Genomic DNA, 23,800 nt, shown 5'->3' with positions numbered 1-23,800 from the left:
ATCTTTGCTGCCAGAGGAGGGAGGCCAGAAGTCGGAGATGGAATGCTCAGTAACCCTTGGAACCCACCCTGTACAGTCTTCTTCCTTCTCACATCATATATCAGAGACAGTCCAGACTGTTCACAGCCTCACATCAGTCCTGGGACCGGAGGCCAGGTCTCGGACTGCACTGTGGGGTGGGATGGGGGTATGTGCCTGGCGATAGGAAACACATGCAAGGCTGTTAGTACAACCAGGAGCAGACGTGGAGGGTGTGGCTTGCAGTGGGGAGATTCAGAGTGTGCCCTGGCTGGGTCACCTGAAGCTTCCTGCTGGGATGACCCGGTGCCTAGCGAGTCCTTTCTAGGATGTCCAGAAGAAGTGGACAGAAGAGCTGCACCCCCTGCCCCACAGCATTTAGCATGCTCATATCCAAAAGCACCCATTGCCCTCAAACCACAATCCTTCAGTCCCCAAACTCTGGGCTTTGCCTCATTTATCCCCTAAATAAACAAGTGATAGTGGAAAAATGGTGCCTCCCCACCTTAGTTTCTCTTATTGATTCACGAGGACTAAATTCAATCTTTGCATCTCCTTTTAAAAATTCTAATTATAATCTGACATATGAATTAGAAGGCTTATTTGCCTTATGCAAAATTATTCAAAACAGATGGTGAAGTCAATTTAAAGGCTACATATTTTTTTTTTTTTTTCCTATCTCTGAGAACAAGTGCTGTTTGGGGAAGGCAAAAGAGTAGATTTTAATCTATTTGCCCTTTGAAATGACTATCAGCAACCTCCTTCCAGTGACCTGTGTCTACTGATCCTGGTCCTGGGGGATGGCTTCATGAGTTAGAGGGTGTTGGCATTGCCACCACACTATTCATAAAGACTCTGTTAGCCCATGTGACTTCATAGTTTCTAATTGGTTTCTTGAGCAAAGGGAATATTCAGTAAATATTTGGCTTCAAAGTCAATGTCCTTAACTGTCATCCTCAAGTGAGATTTGCTCATTCAGGCAAACTTGGGTTTGAATCTCAACTTTACCATTTACCAATGCAGGGACCTGAACAAGCAGTGTGTAAATTCCCAAGCCTCAAGATCTCCATTCCAAAAATGAGGCTAATTGTGCTCAAAGGACTGTGGACAGGATGGTTGGAGTCAATACAGAGTTATTTGCATTGTTCTTGGAACCTGGAGGCACTTTCTAATAGTGCCTGTTGTTACTGTTGTTATTACTAATATTTTAATCATGAGTTAATGAACAATTTCTTGCCAATTTTCTACTTTCCTTCTCTCTTTTGTCCACCTGCCTTGCTGTGACTATGGTTAAACCAATGTGTCTCAGAGAGTTAAAGACAGATATGAGGCTTAACATGAGGGCTGTGTAGTACTTTGATTTTGTCTAGATTATTTTATGTGTTATTATTAATCATCTCAAACTGGGTAATGCATAGTTCATTCTCAGCATCCTTTATAACGATTTAAGGCACATGATGGTTAAATGGGAGCCAATGTCTTCTGAAGTTACTATGGCCCAGAAAAATCCTGGAAAAACCAGGGTCTGCATGGTCCTGATGTTTTCCCACATGGAACCCCGTGCCTCCCTGCTCTAACATTGATTAGAGTTCTACACATACAACCGAAGAGTCAGACATACAAAATATGAGGGGTACCTTTGTCCCCAACAGGACTATAAGCTCTCAAGAGTGTAGAATGAATAGATACTTTTTAATAATATTTTAAATTTGAAATTTCCAACTATAATTGTGAATTTTAAATTTCTCCTTCCAGTTTTAAAATTTTTATGTATTTTGAAGCCCTATAATTAATCACATGCACACTTTTTTTTTTTTAAAGATTTTATTTATTTATTTGACAGAGAGAAATCACAAGCAGGCAGAGAGGCAGGCAGAGAGAGAGAGAGAGGAGGAAGCAGGCTCCCTGCTGAGCAGAGAGCCCGATGTGGGACTCGATCCCAGGACCCTGAGATCATGACCTGAGCCGAAGGCAGCGGCTTAACCACTGAGCCACCCAGGCGCCCAATCACATGCACACTTAATAAAATTTTATCTTCTTGATGAAGTCATCTCTTTACTAATATCTAAAACTCCATCTAAAACTTAATCTCTGTCCCTAGTAACATTCCTTATCAAACTTTATTTTACCCAATATTAACATTGCCACACCAGGCTTATTTTGTATTTTTTTTTTAAATTACTGTTTCTTGATATTTATGTTCCATTCTTTTACTTTAACCTTTATATCTCTTTATATTTAAAATGGACTTTTTCTTTAACTATAGCATAAGCTTAGGTCTTGCTTTTTTTTAAAATCCATTTTGATGATCTCTGCCTTTTAATTGGGGTGTATAAACCATTTATATTTAATGCAATTACTGATAATATTGAGTAAAGAACTAATATGGTTGAGTGCTTTTAGTTTTCTATTTATCCTGCCTATTTTTGTTTCCCTTTTCCTCATTTCCTGTCTTCTTCTGGATTGAATATTTTTTATGATTTAGATTAATCTCACAGTGGTCTGTTAGTTACATATATTTTTTATGATTTAGATTAATCTCACAGTGGTCTGTTAGTTACACCACTTTAATATTTTTTATGGGCTGCTGTAGGTTTTGTGATATTTACCTTACCCCAATCACCTTGAAATACTATTATACCATTTCAAATAGAGAAATCTCATCTTACACCATCAAACTTTCATTTCTTCTCTCCCATTCCTTGTGCCATGTTGTTAAACAATGTATTCTATATATGTTGTAAACACACAATATGTTTTATTCCTTGCCTTAGACAATCAGATATCCTTTGAATAAATTAGAAATATGAAAAATTATGTTATATTTACCTACATTGTTACCAACATTTTTGAGGAGGTCTGCATGCCTTTGTGTAGAACTGTATTTTTCCCTAGTGTCATACTGCTTCTATCTGAAAAACTTCTTTTAAATTATCTGTCTGTCTATCTATCTATCTACCTACCTATATATTTTTGTGGTGTAGTTCTGATAATGGATTTGCTCAGCTTTTTTTTCTATGAAATAGGCTTTGTTTTGCTGTCCTTCTGAAAGGCATTTTTACTGGCCATAAAATTATTGGTTAGCAGCTTTTTGTTTGTTTGTTTGTTTTTCTTCATTACTTTAAAAATGTCACTGCTGTTTTCTGGCTTTCTGATATTTCTCATCTTTGTTTCTCTGTATGTAAGGTTTCTTTTGTCTTCAAGATTTTTACTGTTTTTGTTTGTTGGTTTGTTTGTTTTATTTTGACCATGATCTGTCAAAGTATTTGTGTATGTGTGTTTACTTATTTTAATTTTCTTAGAGTTCTTTGTTTTGCTTATCTTTTATGAATTTTGGGAAACGCTTGGTCATTACCTCTTAAAATATTTCTTTTGCCACATTCACTTTTTAATCTTCTGGGATTGTATGAATGTGTTAGAATATTTGATATTATCCTACAGGTCTTGGGAGTTCTATTGTGTTTCTCTTCCCTGCCTCCACTGCCTTTATTTTATTTTTGTTTGTTTGTTTTTAAGTTTGGATATTCTCAACTGATTTAGCTTAAAATTCACTAGTTTTTTTTTTAAATTATTATTATTACTATCATTTTTACTGTCTAGTCTGCCTTTGTGTCAATTGAAAGAATTCTTTATTTATAATATTATATTTTCTATTTCTACCATTTCCATTGGGCTTGTTTCCTGGTCTCCATCACACAGCTGGGTTTACCTCATTATTCATGCAAATTGTCTACTTTTCTATTAGATCCTTAATGTATTGAATATAGTTATTTTGAAGCTGCTTCCTATTAATTTCAACATTTGGTTCATCTCTTGGTCTATTTCTATTGACTACCTTACCTCTTGAAGGGTTTTTTTTTCCCTCTCTTCCCTGTACATGTGCATATGTGTACATACATGAGTTCACAAAAGCTTGCACATGTGTTTTGTAATTTTTGATTGAATGAAGGGCATTAAATGTAGGAGAAGAGTGGATACATAATATCCAAAAAATATTTATGCTTAAAATGGACATATACCCCCCATCCCGCTACATCATTATTGTGTCAATCTAGTCACTAGCTTAGTTGTATTTGGGTTTTATTGTTGCTATAGTTATATTTAGTGCACAATGGACTAGAAATTCCTTCATTGATAGGCTGGTACAATCTTTTTCCTTATCAAGGGTTTGGATGATGAAGGATGTTTCACTGTTCCTGTCACGTCTTCAGGTTTCAGCAATTTTTATGCTCCATAGTTCAGGAGGACTACTATTGGCATAAGGCTCAGGGCTAGAGTAGGGGTGATTCTCAGCTCTCCTAGCTGAGCCTCAGTCTTAGGAAGGCTCTGTATATGTATACTTTAAATGGGATTCCTTAGTGTTTCTGCCTCTTTTCACTGGGCAGCCAAATTTTGCTGTATATCTATAAGAGGGTCTTTGGTAGAGAGTGTTTCCTTCCCCTCTTTGAGAAGCAGACTTCCAGGTTCCTATCTGAATCATAAGAGCTATGTTTTGTCTCTACCTCCTCTGTAGAGACAGTAGGTCTTTGCTCATGTCCTTGGGGGATGTTGGGGCTTCCTGTACCTTCCACAATGATTTAAGACTTTACCTTAATATGAGAGAAAGTTCTAGGAAGTAGAGTTTAGTGCATATGTGCTGATGAGGACCCATATAGTTCTTCTCTCTTCCCCAGGCTTTCTTGCAAGCACCTAATAGTGGCTTGTGGAAAGAGTTTGTGAGGGCTTGTGGACTTCATTTGTGTCCAAGGCCGTCAAGGATTTAAAATTCTAATTTTAGCCCATCCTTGATTTTTAAGTGTTGTTAAAATTATAGTTTTTCTCTTTTTACTTACTTTCATGGTGTCTGCCTCTTTTATCCATACACTGCCAAAGGGAAAACCATTAGTATTTTTTATGTTTCTGAGGAGAGTCTTGTCACCATTCAGAATTCAATCTATCTAGTTGTCTCATGACATCAGCTCAAGAAAATGTAAGACTTATAGATTATACATTTTTCCCTCATTGTTTGGGTGGAAGCAAAGAACTATTAAAGCTTTCCATAACCTAAATGGAAGCAGAACTCCTGGGCAAAGGAAACTGGTAAAGTGACTTGTGAAGACTTATCTCAAGCTCTGGAATGTGAGAAGGGCAATGACTCGGTTGGGAGTCTTGAGTTGTGCATTTAGATTATTTCTGTCTCATCTTTTCTGTGCTTTTCCAAACTCACTCCTCTCTTATGTTTATTTTTACTATGTCCTCTCTTCTGGGGGTCCTTCTAATAATGAAAGTTTTAATAAAATCAGATCACCAGACAAATGATGCCAATAAAGGGTGCATTTTTAATAGTTTCTTCTTAATTAAAAAAAATCAAGTCCTATATTATAAATTATTCTCAATTGTCTTTTTTTTGGTGGTACCTGCTTTGTTCGCTATTCTAGGGGAACAAATATTTGGCTTGGCTTTTGAAAAGAACAGAGAATTGTCATAAAACTTACTCTGTAAATATGCTAAAAGGTGACAGGTTTGCTTAGCAAACACATGGTAGTTTTCAATGATGATAGTATCCCAGGAAAGAGATGAGTAACAGCATTACACAATAGTTGTTGGATAATTATTTGCAGATAATCCATACTACCATCTCTGGAAGACATTATTATGTTCAGAAGAAAATTTGGAATATCCAGTACTTACTATTGGTGTAAATTTTGTGCTTTTGTCCTATTACATTAAAAATTCAAATTGGAACTTGAATGAATAGACTGAGAGGAATTTGGGTTCCCATATGGATGGATGAAGTAGGCGACTAGACACCCCTGTAGTATCTGTACCTTTGCTGTTCAGTGAGTTTAGCTATGTCTTTTGGTTTTTTAGCAGTAAAATGCTTACTGGAAATTTGAGAGAAATATATATATTTGTATTTTGGCATTTTAATGGTGAAAACTGTACATTGAAGGCTTGGTATAGATATGCCAATGGTCATGATAACATGGAGTTCCCCACAGAGCTTGATGGTCACTTTTCTCAAGCCCCTCTCTCTCCCTACATCTCACCTGACCATCATCCCTAAACATCTTTTCTTCCTTGATTCCCCACCTTGGCATGCAGCAATGGTGTCTACCAGGTCCTCTCCTGGAACTAAGAGGTCTCTTTTGCTCTTAATTGCCTCCTTCCTCAACAGTTGCACCAGCAGCCAATTCTTACTGATGTTCTTTTCTCTTCTTAAAATCTATGATCTCTCCCTTGTCCCACCCATAGTTCAAATTATTACCCTTCTCATGTGTGGATAGAATGGCCTTCTAATCAGTCTGCCTTCCTTACATCTCAGACTTCTCCAAATCTCCCTCCCTCAAATCCCCAAAAGACCTTTCAAAACTGCAAACCTAACCATTCTGTCACCTTGCCTAATTCTTTGGTATCTCTCCCTTGATTACAAGGTAAAGTTTAAATTTTCTCTTGGCATAAATGTTCCTTATAATTTGGCCCCTGAGCATATTCTCAGCATCTTCTCTTACCAGGACCTCCACCCCCCCACCTTGAACCCCAGATAAGGTCCAGCTAAAGAACTTGGCTGTTTTACATCTCCATGGCTTTGTTCCTGCTGTCCTCTGATCTGCTCTCCCACCTTTCATCTGCCTGTTGAATTCCTGCTTTCTTCATGGACCTGTTCTACCCTCTTGCTCTGAGAGGCTCTCCATGTCCTCCTCTCTTTCTTTCCCATCCCCTACTGTTAACACTCTATTGTGAGCCACCAATGCAATGTGCATGCCCACTGTTATAAGTGGATCACTACAATTTATTGCATTTATTGGTTTGATGTCCATTGTCTCCTGGTATGTGTAAATCTCTGTCCCTTTGCAGCAGGCAGAAGAGTGGAGTTGAAGACAAGGCCTGTATCTTTTCACATTTTGTATCAATAACTTGTCATGATACTTCACGTTTTATTCCTCCTTTTATGGGATGTTTCTGGGTCGTTTCGTTCCTTTGAAGACTTTGGCTGTGCTTGACGTGCTTACAAATGCCACATATTTCTCTCTGGACCCCAGTCCTTCCTCAGAGTCATTTCAACCCTTCAGGGGTTTCCTGGACAACTCCACTCAGATGGATCATACAGGTACCTTGACTGTGAAGATGCTGAAGTCACTTCCTCTGCCTTTCTCATCCCCTGCCCTTCATATCTTCCTCAGGGGGGTTTGCACCATGGTGGAGGCAATGTCATCATCATTAACTTTCTGGTGTTTTCTAGACCCCTCAGGCTTCCTTGGTATTTCCTTTAAGCCCTTCTCCACTGTTCACTGGTCACTGAGTCATGTCCATTCACCTCTGAAGCCTCTTATATCTGCCCCTTCCTTGCTTAGATGTTCACAATAAATTCCTGGCAGGTGATATTATTTCTGGTCCTCCCACTCCTCCAGCCTCCTCCCAGCCATCTATTAGTACCATCCAAGGGACATAAGGAGCCCAGACTCCTCCAGGAATACACAGACATTTATAGGTGGCCACACTGGGTTTGTTCCCTACTTCTCTGCACTGCAGGTGCTAAGCTTTGGTCTTGCAGGACTCTCTTTCTCCTAAACACAATATGAGCTGCCCAGACCCATCATCTGCATTGGCTGTGCCTTGTTCCTATGCCTAAAACACTTTCTTCTCATTTCTCTCCCTTGAAAACTGTGACCTCATATTTAATATCCTGTTAAAATATCACCCCTCCCCCATGAAATCATCTCTAAGTTCTCCAATAAAGTCAGTGCTTTTCCTCTCTAGGTGTCGGGGAGCTTGAGTCTATACCTCCGGTGAGAACATATCACACAGTATCACGATTTCTCTCGCTGGCCCAGGAGGTGCCTGGGGATGGAGACTGTGTCTTGCTCACCCACCACTCTCAGTGCCTTGCACATGCCTGGAATCACAGGTACTCAAATATCGAACACAAGTGTGAATTAGTGAGATCAAGGACGGTGGGGTTGGCAGTTGCAGGAAGGAAAGGGGGTGGTGGTGAGGAGGAGAAAGTGCAAGAACCGATGAGGGCAGAACTTGCACTGAGGCGTTTGTTTATTTGTTTTTGGTCATAAAACCTTGGGAATAGGAGTGAAAAGAGAACATTGTCCTTCACTAGTTACATTTTTCTGTTATTCCTCTTCCTGGGGAAGGAGCCAAAATATATTTAGAAGGAATCTAAGTTTCCCAGGTGAAGTTTAAGATTCTAGGACAAATCAGGTAGGTTTTGGCATTGCATGCATTTTTTTTTTTCTTGGCATGTGGTGTAACAATTACACTCTGTGGACCCACAAGGACTCTTACGGTTTCAAGATTCTGCAAAATAGTCTCAAGTCAGTCTTTGAAATAGGAAGTCCAAGACAAGATGTCCCTCTTCAAGGTGTAAGGGGATCCATACAAACGTATCCTGTGTATGCGGTTACCGGGATTGCTCACTACAAGCCCGTCACTGGCTGATAAACTTCATTCACGGCACCAGAGTGGGGTGGAGAAGGGAAGCGAAGCCAAGGTAGGCAGGTTGTGCAGTCTGGAATCAAAGTCAACAGCAAAAGAAAAATCTGAAAAGAATAACATCCTAGCTGCTCATTTCTTTTCCTTTCAGGCTTTATGGCACCTTTGAAGAAACAAAAGCTTTACAGAGAAAAGGCTGGTTTGGCATAGGAGCCTGGCTTCCCCCCTTCAGCCCACTCTCCTGTGTTCCTGGAGCTTTTCTCTGTTTCAACAAACAAAAAACACTTATAGGTGCTGCATGGAGGCTGTGATTCCAGTTCTCTTTCCTCTCTCCTTGCTTCTCTCCCCAGCCCTTGAATAGTTCTGGAACACAGAAAATTTACAAAAGCACCGCGCTAGGCCTGCTGCTTGTCAGCTCCCCGTTCTCCCCTCCCTCCTCTCGTCCCGCCCTCTCGCCCTCTCGCCCTCTCTCCTCTTTTCCCCTCCCCCCCGCCCCCCCCCCCCAGTCTCTGCTCTCTCTCCCCCTCCCTGTTTCTCCGGGATGTAATGTCTCTGAATTTGTCTGGCTCCAGCTGTCCTCCCCTGGAAAGGGGGGACGGTCAGTGTGAGAAGACAATCTTGACGTTATTCATAAGACCCCATTTTGTTCCAGCAGCTTTGTCGGACCCGTGATAGGATAGTGCAGGTCTTCAATAGATTCTCTCGCTTGGAGGATCAAATTTACGGTTCTTCATGGTGAGACATTTGCAATCCACAGGCGGACAGAGCCAACTGGGCAGAAAGTCCGAAATTCTGAAATGCTGCTGAATCAAGTCAGGGACTAGCCTAGCTAATTTGCTGGTTTACTCGACTTGACCCAAATGAATTTCTGTGTAAACGAAACTTATGAAGAAGTCTCTGAATAATTCTACTAAACAAAATGCCAGGTTTTTATTTTCCATTTTATGACATTTCCTGAACACTGTGCATTCCAATCATATTGAAACATTTTGTTTTCAGGCTCTGTAGAAAGTGCTGAGGGTTGAACCTCAAAAGAATTGAAGGGTTAGTTCATAAATGAATAAAAAGACAGCGGCATTTACCCAAAGTTTGTTTAACTGTCCTAACCTCATGGGCCTGTAAAAATTCAACTGAAAATCATTGAGAAGAGGTCCTCCCATGAGATCCCTGGCACTTTCTGCTTCTGCTTGGATCAAAAATAACATGAGAGTCTCTCTCTCTTTTCTTTCTTTCTTTCTTTCTTTCTTTCTTTCTTTCTTTCTTTCTTTCTTTCTTTCTTTCTTTCTTTCTTTCTTTCTTTCTCCCCCCCCTTTTTTTTACTTGCAACATTTCAACACTCCTGGTTCCATTTGCAGATGGGGAAGGAGAAGAGTAGAAGGGTGGGGAATGGTAGAAAAACATGGTTGAACTTCCCTTAACCTAGAGGTTCTTGCAGCTTTTACATGGAAATGCAGGCCGGGATGCCACTCGCTGAGGACAGTTTTCTCTACCTGGGAAATAGATGGGCATGCCCACCACGGAAGTTCTGGTAGAAGGCGGCCATTTCAGATAAAGTCTAGGATAGCTGACAATGGAATGTGGGCTCTGGTCTTAGCACCCATTAGCTTAACCTCCCTGAGGCAACAGAAACAGAAACTGGGTTATTTATCCAACTAGATCAGAGTTCTCTGGTTCATGGAATAGCATATTTCATCTCAGTCCTGTGGAAGGGGAGGTTGTGTGGGTAGATGGATTGCAAAAATAGCCACAGCCCTCATATCCATGGAGATGGAAAGTAGATTAGTGGTTGCCTAGGAGGGGGGGCGAGGGGACGTTGGAGGGAAATGGGGAGTGATTGCTGGTGGGTACGGGATTGCTGTCTGGGGTTAAGAAAATATTCTAAAACTGATTGTGGTGATGATTGCACAATTCTGTAAATATACCAGAAACCATTGAATTGTACCCTTTAAATGGGTGAATTGTGTGGTGTGTGAATTATATCTCAATAAAGCTGTTATATTGAGAACAATAACCACAATCTTCCACTTGTCTCTGGATCCGTGCCCTTTGCAATGTGACTTTGCAGCTCTTCCCACCAAGGAATGGAGTCTGTTTTCCCAACTGTTGACGCTGGGCTCCTGATAATGATGGAGAGGCCACAGAACGTGGCGGAAGTGACGGCACGCCGGTTCTGAGCTTGAGTTCTATAGAGATTCTGCGTGCTTGCTACTCCCTCTTCCTCTGCTGTCTTCATTATGAAGACTTCATAGGCCAGCACCCCGGAAGGTGAGGGACCTGTATAGCAGAGCTATGTCATCCCCGTGAAATCCAGGTCAGCCCACCTGCCAGCTGCCTACAGATACACAAGCAAGCCCAGCTGAGTGAGGCAGGCATGCCCAAAGCAACTGGACCCCTGACTGAGCCAGAGACTCCTGAGACACAAAAACGTCTGTTGTATTTATCACACGCATTGGGACAATGCCCGACAGACGTCCGTGGCAAGCTCTCTGAGAAGTATGGGGGAGGGATATGGGCACAGTTGCACTGGTTACGCACTAGGCCAATAACTTCACTCATTTTCCAGGCTCCAACCAGGGCTTTCATTTTTCCTGCTGAGTCTCCTTGAAATGATAATGAAACTCATCTTTGCTTGGTAAGAGCTGGTGATCATTAGACATTTGCTCTCAGATGGCATGAGTGTTGCACTAACCTTCAGGAGCTTCTGAAGAGGAATGTGCAGAGCTGGCTGTAGCCCCTGGCCCTGTCTGTTCACCTGGGGGAGGCCACGAGACAGGGTCATCACATCCGCAGGGACACACACTGGTCATGCCTATAGCATCCTGATACATCTGATGTGGTTCACTTTTGGAGACTGGGGAGAAAGCGGCTTGAATAAATGTAAGGAAGGTCTGTGACCCTCACGCGGGACATGCGTCGTGAAAGCCGCCTTGCCATGAAGCACCACCAGACGGCTAGAGAAGTAGAGGCAGAGGCCATGTGCTGCAAGGGCAGGGCCACGGGACAGCTCAGGTGAGGAGTGTGAGAAACAAGGAGAAGGAGGGAGAGGTCAGACGCTGCCTTGCAGAGGAGGCATAAGGTTTTAAGTTTTGTGAGGGCTATGGTGGAAGTGGCATGAGCCACGTTCTCCAGATAAGACTGAAGCACCCACGTGTGTTCTGACATCTCCCCACCTCTGCGCGGCCCCACAGAACTTTCTGCTTAGTTGGTGTGGCTGCCGAACACCAGGAATGTGGCTGGTCTAACTACAGAATCAAATTTTAAATTTATTTACTTGTAACTAATTTCATAAAACCACTGGCTAGTATATGGGACAGTGTAGTCTAGGCAAGGCATAGACGCACATTTTTAAATTTTTATTTTTTACTCTAACAAATATCACAGAGACCGTTTTTTACCAGAGAAACACTGCACTGTTGTTCAGTTATAACTATTGCCTCTATACCCAGCTGCTCAGATCTCTCCTGTATAACCAGGTAAGCTTCTTCCTGGTCAGTGAGACCCGGCCCTCACATGTTCAAACAATACTTACTAGACACCCACTGTGTACAAGATTTCCTACTGGACAAAAACACAATGAAAACAAGGGAAAATTGATATGCAGCTTCTCTGAGCATCTCTGCTTAAAGTTGCAATGTTCGAATGCAAGGATGGCTTTGAAAATGTTTGGGCGTAAAATTATTTAAATTAGAAAATTATGAATTTACAACAAAAAGTAAATCAAGTGCATTTGGAGAAGGCTCTTCTTAATTCTATAGGCTGGCAAGTTTGATTCCTCTTGTCACTGAAGATGATGTAATTGTGTCTTAATAAGCAAAATTATTAAAGGGTTCATCAGCTTTCATTTGCAAAACCCAGGGAGAAAAGGTCAACAGGAATTTCCCCTACAAATCTCTAAAGAATTTGAATTCAAAATGAATCTCGTTCTACAGGGAAAAACGTGAAATCAGAAAGGCAGAAACCAACCAAAAAAAAAAAAAAAAAGGAAAAAAAACCCTTAATTTATGTTGACTTTATTATTCTCTAGATTAAAAGCAACTCAACATAAAATGAGGACTTGGAGTTCAAACTTTTAAGGAATTCGCATATTTGCATCAATTTTTAAAAGGTTTTATAACTAATGAACTTGGATTTCTTTTGGCATGGCATAAAATCCATTTGTACAGTTTTTAATTAAGAATGCAGCCTATGCAATTAAAATTAAGGGTAGGGACTTCAGCGGATGTCCTATGAGAACTCCAGTCGAAAAAATTATGGTAATGCTGTGTGTCCTAAAAGCCTTCTCTGAGTGCCACAAACACGTGGCAAGGAATTAGCCCTGCTGCATGATGAGGATTTGTTTAAAGTTGGTAATTAGGAACATTTAATTTTGATGTGTTAGGGTCTTGTTTACCACTAATCTCCCTGGCATTTGCTGTGGGTTTGAGAACGGCACGAGGATCATCTAAAATTGAGCTCAGAAAGTGGAGACTGGGTCAAACTCACAATCCATAATGCAAATACTGCAGTTTTTACACAGGCAGGGGAATTCCTAATGTGGGTTTTAATATTTAAAGTTACCAGTGCCATTATTGAGAATATTAAGATGCTTTCATTTCGAACTGATTAAAATTACATTTAGAATAATGAATGACATGTAATGTACAAATACCCGCCTACTTCCTTTTTTTTTTTCTTTAAGTATAAACAACCCTAATGGAAAATCTTCCAGAGTATTCTTGGGGGAAACTTGGAGCTACAGGACAGAAACCCAGGGCCAGGATGTCCCATGAGGAGGTCTGCGGCAAGCCTGTGACTCAGGGATCACCAGAAACAAAATTCGACGAAAAAGAGAATTCCTCCAGAACTCAGGATTCCTTTCCTTCCAATCCCTGGAAGACCGAAGGAGCCTGTTAAAATAGGACTTCCTATCTGGCAGGGGCAGGGAGTACTGCCCAGGTCTGGTGGCTTTGAGCGCTGTTCATTTCTTGAAGCATTTAGGGCACCGTGCTCTGCGTTGTACGGGGCTGTTCCCTCTTGCCAAGGCTAAATCCCTGCCAATACCGTCTTGGTTCCATTCTTTCTCCCAGGGCACAGGTCACACTCAATTTGGTGCTTCTGGCATTTGTCCTCAGAACTCAGAGGTAGGTAGCCCTCCCAGTGAGCACCGTTAGCTGAGACCCAAGCCCGACAAGGCTTCCAGTCCTGTGTGCGGCGCCTGTGAAGAGCCTTCCTTGAGCGTCAGTGTCAACAGCTCACCAACCCACACTAGTCCCCCAGCCAAAGCACCGAGAACCACCTGCCGGTCCTCTCTCTGTCCCTCTCCCCTGCTCTCCTGAAAGAGGTCTAGAGTAGGTCGGAATGAGCACGGCGTAGGAAAAGAAGATGTCTCCGCACCCTCCCCTCCTCCACACCCTCCTCAGCCTCCCTTATAGCACCAGAACAACCTTTTTCATTGTTATTCAGAGTGCATTTTTAGAGAAAAGTTTTAGATTTACAGAGAAATGACTGAAAAATCCAGAGTTCCCATACACTCCCTCAGCTTTGGCTCCACTCCCCCATCTTTCTATAAGAAACACTTTGCATTAATGTGGAATATTTGTGAGAACTGAGGAACCAGTATGGACACATTGGGCTCCGTCATGGCACCCTACATTCTGTGGAGTTAGTGAGACAAATGGGGAACGGTGGGTGGCCGCCATGAAGCCATCTCAGGCAATCGTTTCCTGCCCTAAAAATCCCCTCTACTCCACCTAGTCACACCTCCCTCCCCCTAAAAACTCGACTCTTGTTCCCCTGTTAAAATTATTAAATAAAACAACTCCCCAGCACCTCTCCACCCCCGCAGGCACAAGCTTTTTTATTCCTCTCCAGCCCTCCTTCACCTGAAGTTATTATAGAAATTATTACACAAAGCCCCGAGTCCTCAGCTGAGGGCACTATAAACCTTCATGCTCTTACGGACCTCATGCCTGGTTCCCGGCCAGCTGCCGGGCCCCATCAACCCCACACCCTCACAGGGAACGAAATGTCATGGATGAGGACATGGACTTTTCTCTAGGACACACCTGGGCTGGAACCCACGTCCCCCACCCTCCAGCTGCCTGACCTTGAAAGGATGAACTCCACGGACATGATGAAAGCCCAATCACATACCGGGAAACTACGTGCAACGAAACAGCAAATGTATCCTAATCGTGTAAGCAGTTTGTACATGTTTCTTTATTCCTCTAACAAGGCTTGAAAAGTGCCTGCTAATATGCCAGGACATCAGCATTCAAGCTTTAAGATGTTACGATCACACTCATGTCTCAGAAAGTTCACTTTCCCATTAACTCGTAGAAATAAAAGCAAATGTTTACTTACAAGTTGCCTTCTAGAAGAGCCATACCAATAGAAGTCTCTGCGGAGGGAGGACTTGAGTGCTGTCTTATAGCCCAGTTATCAGCCCTGAGTTCTGTCATTTGATTTTTGCCAATCTGACATGCGAGGCAGTGTTTTGTTTTGACTTATATTTATCAGATTATGAAGGATTTTTATGATTCTTGCCCATTGTTTTCTCCTATGAATTACAATTGCATGGACACTACCTGCAAATAGAGCCCTTTTTAGTCTTTCCCACATTTTAAAACTTTGTTTTATCCATATTGCATTGACTAATGTCCCAGCACAGTGCTCAAGACCTGGGTGTCCTCTCCTTGTAACTGGTTACAAAGGAAGGGCTGATAAAATGTCCCCTTTCAGGATTATGCTTGCTTTCTGTTTGGGCGTGGTCTCGTTCATTAGGTTAAGAAAGGTTCTGCCCGTGTCCTGTTGGTTAAGAGTTGTTTGGTTAACATGGGTAGTGGTTTTATTCAGTGCTTTCTGAATCTACTACAAGGATCACATCTAAAGCAAGGTTTTTTTTCCCTCTTAACTCATTGACATGGCATAGATGTAGTTCTGTTTTATCATTCCTGGAAAAAACCTGACTTGGCTAGATGTTGGATTATTTTCTAGTTTTTATGACTATATGAACTTGGAATTATCTGTTCTTCAATGTTTGGAAAAATTTACCTGCAAGACTGCTTTGCCTCTTAAGTATCTGAAGGAGTGTATTTTTTTTTTTTTAATAATAAGCTTCTTTCTATTTATTTTTTTAAATTTACTAACTTTTCTTTCCTAAACTTTTATTGGTAATTCAATTTATTTAGTGAGTATAGGATTATTCATATTTTCTATATTTTATTAATAAGATATATTTTATTAATGTATTGATATTTTCTAGAAAGTTATACATTTTATCTAACTTTTTGTATTTATTGACTAAGTTCAAAGTATTTGTCTACTTGAGCCTTTTCATTCTTTTTTTATAAAAGATTTTATTTATTTATTTGACAGAGGATGACAAGTAGGCAGAGAGGCAGGCTCCCTGCTGAGCAGAGAGCCCGATGCAGGACTCAGTCCCAGGACCCTGAGATCATGACCTGAGCCAAAGACAGATGGTTAACCCACTGAGCCACCCAGGCACCCAGAGCCTCTTCATTCTTAATGTCTTTAATTTTTTTGCATTTTTTCTTTCCTTTTCTCTTGTTCATTCTCTTTAGAGTTGTTGCTTTTTTTTCTAGTTAGTTAGTCTTTCTAAAGAGCCATCTTTAGATCTCTGTGTTTACTTTCAGTTACTTTTGCTCTTGATATTCCTAGTCCTTTTTTTGATTTTATAAATTTATTTTACTATTTCTTTCTCTTAATAAATGTATTTTAAGGCTGTATTATCTCCAAATACCATTCTAGATACATTCCAAAAGTATGTGTATGATCTTATCACATAGGATTCTGTTTTTACCTTCAATTTTTATATTTTTTGTAATAATACTACTAAAAGAATTTTCTTTCAGTCCCTGAGATATGTTTTTTCATTGAAAATATATTTGCTCTATTTTAGACATATATTTCATAAGAACTATATATATATATAACACAGATATATATATATATATGTATATATATATATCTAATTTTTAAATTTTAGCGTGTAAGTTTAATCTTTATACTCTTTGCAAAAGGGACACATTTAGAATTATGACTCTTACTTCTTCAACTTCTTTATCAATTTATTTTTGTGTGCTTTCTCCTTTCGATTTTTTCTGAGGGATTTTAATTTTTTTTTCTATATCCTTTGTATTCTTCTCTTCTGGAACCCATGTATAGATTGCAATCCTATGCCCATGGTTATATCTTTAAATTTTGTGTCCATGCTGCCTGAACACAGATGTCCGAGCTATCACATATCTCCACCTCCATCCCCAGCGGGACAAACGCTGCCATGCATTTTCACACCCAACAATGACTTCCTGCCCCCTTCCTCACTAAGGTTGTCTGAGGTTGAGTTCACTGTACAAAACACACACAATTAATTATTATTTCTCATTGTCAATAATTAATTAAATTTACCACGTATTTTATCAATATTTCCTACACCCACGTCTTCCCTCTGGGCTTGCCTTTATTCTTGCTGAAGTAAGACTTCTAGCAGCTTTCTATGAGGGTCTTTGAGTGGCAAACGTCAGCCTTTGTTTACCTGAAAATATATTTATTTTTCCTTCACTCTTGAATCCCACTTAGCTGGGTGCAGAACTCTAGATTGACAAATGATTTCTCGCAACCGTTTGGAGACAGGCCTCCAGGAGTCTCAGGCCTCTTTCCCTTAGTCCGTTACATTTTTAAGATTTCCAACCAGCTCTTTTGTTCATGGACACTTAGTCTTGATGGAAGTTTTCCTTTATGTTTCATATTTTCTGTCCTCTAAGAATAGGTATCTTTTTCCTTACTTGAGGATTCTAAACATATTTATCTTTAGGTCATTTTTCATATAATTCTGTTGTTCTAATTTCATCTAGAACAAATGCATCTTCACGTTAATGACTGTGTTGGTTGCTTCTGTCAGCACGGAGCATATGCAAACGCTTCTTGGGATTTTGTATTTGTGGGTCTTGAGAGGGAAGAGTTCTCTGTCCCTGTGCCTGTTTCTGCCCATGCCAGCAGCTTGCCTGTTGCTGCCCTTTGGCACTCCTGGACCTCACTGCAACACGAGGCCCACCCAGGTCAGTGCACCCACTGGAGTTCAGCTCAGTTACAGGCACAGGCTAGGTGTGGATTTTCCCCTTCCTCCTGTGCCCAGTTTTCAGCAGGGGTGTCTGTGGGCCATGGGCTTGCCTCCCTGAGACTTCTAGCAGCTCCCTCTCCGCCAGGTATGGGGGCTACAGCCTAAATCTATTTCACTGCTTCGTGTTCCCCTTCTCCTGGGTCCTAGGAGGCATGGACCTGGTTTTGTGTGCCTGTGGCTTTTTTATGTCATTATTACATCTTGGAACGGGGGGAGTGGTCTCAAATAGGTACATGAGATATAATATCCAATGACTATAAAAAATGTGTTATATTGTAATCCTTATCTATCACTTGCACTTCACATAACTCTTTAAATTATAAATAACATCATACTGATTATATTCTCTACAATTTTATCTATACTTTAGGATAAATTTCTTGGAAGAATAAAATACCATGTCTGCAGACACAAACATTTTTTTAAAGTGTCCTTGGTACACTGAATTTTTTTTTTTCAAAAATATACTAAGTGGGGTGTGGATGTGTGGTGTAAGTGCAGGTGTGCGCAGAGGAGTGGGAGTATAGGGTACAGGTGTGTGTGGGCCTGGAGGTGTGGGTGTGGGAGAACGCTGACCGATTACAAGACAGCATAACATGCTGCAGAATTAAAAAGAAAAACAGTTTAGACTAGGGTTTTCTTTTGTTACATATTTGTTTCCTCTACATTTTTAGCATTTCCTTCTGGTATAAAATCATAAAATAATGCAGTAAAAGATCATATTTGATCCTCGCCTTTGCTATTTACATGTTTACTATCCATGCCATCCTGTTTCATGTGTCTTGTTGATGTGTACTGATATGCACTTATCAAACTAAGCTTTACGTTTACATTTATTTAAATAATATTAGGTGTTATGTGTTGGGTCTTTATTTTGCTTTTTTTCCTTCAACCTGTCATGATCATTTTCCTAGATCACTAAAAGTTTTCTGAAAAGATGCCCCATGGCAGGCTACTTTCCCATCTTATGGGTGCATTATAATCTACTCATTTTCTGGCCATTGGCTATTCAGCCATTTTCAGTTCTAAGACACCTACAATGCATTTTGTGGAACATTTTTGGGATCCGTGGTTCCACACTGTTGAGTGCCCTTGGTTCCTTCGTGGAACTGACATACCAAACACTCCTTCTTCAGGGTCTGGTCAGTACAGGCTCTGGTCGGTACCCGTCAGCCTCAGCCTCCAGGAACCCGTGGTGAGTGGCACCACAAGGAGCTGAGGAATGGCCCAAGGACAGGTGCAGGGTATAGGGACAGGAAGCTTAGCCTGGCCTGCCCGGACAGCCTGGGGAGCCTCACCTGGGAGTCACCTGTCAGCTGTGCACTAGGAGATGAACAGGGCTGGGAGGGATGGCCTCGTGTGTGTCTCTGTGTGTGCGCATGTATGTGCACATGCATGTGTCCCAGGCTGACAGTTCTGATGGTGAAAATGTGCAGAGCAGGTAGAGGACACCCACCAGCCTGCAGGACCTTGCAGACCGGGCTGAGGACTGCGGTCGGGGTGTGCAGTGAAGGGCCACCCCTGAAAGTTGCGGGGGTCATGCTGCAGGCTGGAACTCCCGCTCCTGAGTCAGGACACCTTGTGCACACAGGTGGTGGGGGGGGGGCAGAGGGACATGGGGACTGTAAAGGAAGCCCGGCGCCCTGCGGTGACAGGTTGGTGGTGGGCAGAGCCGCCCACCATCCGAGTCTGCAGACCTTTGCAGGGCTTGTCTCCCAGCACTCACTCACTGGAGGGAAGCAGCAGAGGACAGGGAGGGCCCAGATTGCTGACTGGTGGCTGGTGGGGCACATGGAAGAAGGGGGTGTTGGGACATTCGAGCTTTGAGATTAAGAGGAAATGTGGAGGGACATTCGATTCCGTGACTCTGTTATTTCAAAGACGGGCTATGACTGGGACTCTGTGGCTTCTGCAGTCATGGGCCTGAAATGTCATGGGGCTGTGACAGGAGAAGACAGACATACCGGGGGAACCCGGGGGAAGTAGGGGCAGTAGGAGGGGCTGCTGGGAAGGGGTTCCGTGCGGAGTCCCAGCGTCCGGGCAGAGGAAGTTTCCCCTGGAAGAGCTTCTGCTGAGAGGACTGGGCGTCCAGGCTGAAGAGTGTGCGGGCACCTGGGGACCCAGATGCTCTCAGGGACATTCGCACAAGCCAGTCTTGGAGCTTGGAGAGCGGACAGGCGTGGGTGGCGGGGACGGGGATGAAGGGAGTGCAGAAAAGACTCCAGAAGCCCGTCTGCAAAGGGCAAATCGGGTGTCAGAGCCTCCCACCTGGGTCCTCCAGGGCCCCCGGACCAGGCCGCCCCCCCAGGGCCAGCAGCTGTGGCTCGCCTCGACCCACCCGGGGGCGGGGGGAAGCCGTGGGGGGCTCCCGTGCGCCTGGGGCGATGGGGCTTCCAGGCAGAGGTCGGTCTGATGGAATCACTTCAGCGTTCTAAATCCTCGCACTCTCTGACCCCGACTGTCATTCCGCGGACACCACGGAGCTGCCTCCGCGTCAGTCCGTCGAAGGCGCTGAGTTACAGCAGCTCGTATGCTCTGAGAGCCTGGCCTCCCTCTGGAAGGTAACTCACAGGCTGGAGGGAAGGTACTGCTAGCGACACTGCGGGGACAGTTGGGGCTCGGCGGCCGGTGCGCCCCGCCCTGGGGCAATGACTCTGGCACCTGCCCGTGGGCCTGAGAGCTGCACCTGTGCGGGACCCAGCTCTCCATCCCGCGGAGGCTCCGTGCTCGAGGCCGGGACCCTCGGCCTGGGCTTCCCCTCGTTGTGGTGGGAGCAGAGCTCGCTGCCGCGCGGAAATGCATGTCAGCTGTAAACCCAAAGCAGAAAACATGAAGAGATGGTGCACGCATCATCTCTTGGGCTCCTTATAATATCATTAACTATGGGAACCAAGTTGGAGCCAAGGAGGGTCAGTGCCCCCTTGAGAAAATGCCGCATGTTTGTCAGGCTGACCTCATGAAGCCCTGGGCGGGAGGTGGCGGGGTCACCCGAGGCCATCGGGAAGGGAAACACTTGTGTTGGAGGTAACCTTCACTTTTGCAAAAATACTTCCTTTTTCTGACACGGAGCCGCCTGTCTATTCCTTTACTTTCTTTCCTAGAATGGATTTTTCAAGGCCCCACTCTCCTCGTGCTCTGGGAGAAACATACCTTAGGGTTACGGAGATCCTGCTCTAGGCATGCGTCCTGGTGACTCATGGATCAGAACCAATGTGGGACACCTGGGGGGCCACATTACTATTCTTTTAGCTAAAGAAGCTGCTTGGAGAGTCGTTAGTCAATTTGCAAGGGGTCCCCCCAGCTCACCTGTGAAGGATCCTCAAGCCCCACCAGTTCAAAGTACAGCCCTCAAAAAAAAGGGCCCCTCAGTCCATTCTGGGGCCATTCTCCTTGAGCATGGGGTCCCACACCCTCTGCAAGAAGCACACGGACTTCAAACCCAAAGCCTAGACTTTGTAGTTCCTGCCACAGAGTCAATGTGGGTTTTGACGCAGTTCAGGGGAACAGCCTTTGTTGAGCTGAAATGTCTGTGGTGAGCTCTTCAGAGTAAGCACAAGCATGCGGACAGATCTGATTTATACTTTTCTCCAGGTATTTGGAGGAATGTATTTACCTGCGGGGAGGAAGGTTCAAGAGGACGGGCTCCGTATCTGCCTGATTTCTTTCCCGTCACACATCCTGATGACATCCTTGCTTGGCGAGTCAGAAACCAGCGTTTCTGGTGCATTTCTTATTTATTTACTTATTTGAGAGAAAGAGAGAGAACGAGGGAGGGAGAGGAAGAGGGCGAGAGAATCCCAAGCCGACTTCCTGCTGAGTGAGGAGCCCACAGGAGGGCTTGACCCCAGGCCCCTGAGATCGTGACCTGAGCTGAAAGCAGGGGTCAGGTGCTCCGCTGACTGAGCCATCCAGCCATGCCTTCTGGTGCATTTCTGACTTTTTCTTTCTGTCCTACCAGGGTGGTGGTGGATGTCAGAACATAAATCTATGGACATATAAATTTATAAAACATGCAAATGCAGGAAATACATACGCATCTATGTCTCATATATGAAATTTACATTGTTTTCATAATTACAGGCTTTTATAGTTTTAGGTTATGTGTAATCATAGATTGATAGTAACAGCTGACACTGCTTGGAATGCCCTTTAGTGTCATGACATAGTTGCTCTATTTCCTTTGTGCCTGCATACGATTTGACCCCCAACACCACTCTCTCCCACCCCCAGATTTAGGACGTTTATGCCCAGCCCTCCTCCCATGGATGAGCTGACCGTTCCCCCTTGGCTTCGACAGGGATCAACTGCTCAGGCTTCAGACACGTCTCCTTCTCAAGCTCCAGACCCCATCCTCTGGTTCTCGGGCAGACGCTTCCAGTGAGGATCCCGCAGAAACATGACTTCCAGCTCCCGCCCCGCATCTATGGCTCCTCCTTTCAGTTCTGGGTGCCACAGTCTCCCTGGCCACCCAAGGCAGGAACTTGGGAGATATCTTAGCTTCTGTTTTTTTTTTGTGTGTGGGTTTTTGTTTGTTTGTTTACTTTTACTACCTATATATTATTAGTCCACAAACGTCTGCTGGCCAGTATCCTGCAGGCGGATGACACATCCAGAGGTGGCCTCCTCCTTCTCTCCCATGATTCTGTCCCTGGCTTGGTGGAGTTACCACGTGCCTGTCCTCCAAGCTAGAAGTCTGCAGCCCATCCTTGACCTCCACCGTTCCCTATGTCCCAACCTCAGTTATCCCTTGTTCGGTGAAATCCAAGCTCGGAAGCCGAGCTGCCCGAGTCCCGCCCAGACCACCGTCGGACCTCATGGTGGTGTTCCTTACATGCAGCTGGCCCTCCTCAAGCTGACCCCCCACACTAATGTTCTCGGGGCATTCTCCATCGTCACCTCTTGCCTCGCACGGCCTTCAGTAACACTGCAGGGCTTACAGGGCTTTGAGCAAACTTGGCACCTTCCATGCCGTCTCTTAGGGTTGGCGTATCGTTTCTACATCCCTGGCCACCTGGCTTCCCCCTCGGCATCATTTATGACAGGTACAATGCCAGCCCTCTCTGGGACCCGGACGTTCGTGTGCATACTTAGCTCATTTCACGGGCTACATTGAATTGTGCCCGTTTTTTTTGTTTGTTTGTTTGTTTTTACATTCCTATCTCCCCATTGGGGCAGCAATGGGTTTGGGGGCTGTGTTTTAATCATTTTCGTATCTCCTAGCCTGAGTCAGTGCTCAGCATATAGTAAACATCAGTAACTAATCACGGACTGGATCAATGAACGAATTCAGGGTGTTTTCTGGGCCTAGTTCAACCCAAATGCCTTCCCAGGGGGAGAAAGACACTGGAATTGGTCTCTTCTAGCATTTTCGGCGTATCTCCCACAGCTCTCCAGCAACTATCCTACATTGCCAGGGACTGAGTGGTCATTCTGTCTTATATTTTCTCCCTCAGTAATCTCATCCACAATCTTGGCTTTGATTTCTACCTATTCTTGGATGCGTCTCAAAGGTGCATCTCTAGCCAGACTTCTCCTCCGAGCTCCACATCTGTTTAGCCAGCTGCCTGTTTGGAGTTCCCTCTGGCAACCACAAGCCAGCACGCCTCACCCCTCTCCTACCCTCTTGCAGGCTCCTCTGCCCCGTAAATGGTCCCACCACCTGCTCCTGGGAGCAAGTAGAAACAGGAGTCATTCTGAGCCCCTTTCTCCAAATCCCCCTCCCCACCTCCCATCCATCACCAACTCTGCAAGAATCACCTCTCATTTGTTCACCCCACAGATACTTATGAGACACCACTTATGTGCTGGGCTTTCCTCTGCGCCTTGGAAATTCAGTGGTGAACAAGACAAGAAAGCCCTCCATCTCTTGGCGTTTACGTGAGGGAGACATGGTTAACAAACAGGTCTGCAATTAGGTAGTAGTAAATATTATCAGTATGGTTTACTCTAGTGACCAGAAGAGAAGGGTGATGTGACAAAACTGCTCAGTGCCCACCCAATGACCACGCCCCCTTTCTAACTTATGAATCAAAAATCTAATTTTATGCGGGGCAACAGTGTGCCTAGCCAAAAAACAGCAACAAAACAAAACAAAAATAAATAAATAAAAAAGCAAAGCCCTTTCCTTCCGGCATCCCTCTCCAGAAGTGTGGTCATTTGATGCCATTCTGGCCAAAGAGCCCCAAGAGTTGCTGATTTGGGGCATCTGAGAAATGTCCTCTTTCCAGAGACAGGTGC

The sequence above is a fragment of the Mustela nivalis genome (assembly GCF_964662115.1).
Source record: "Mustela nivalis genome assembly, chromosome: 2".
In the NCBI taxonomy this organism is placed as follows: Eukaryota; Metazoa; Chordata; class Mammalia; order Carnivora; family Mustelidae; genus Mustela; species Mustela nivalis.
Note: the sequence above shows the minus strand (reverse complement) of the source record.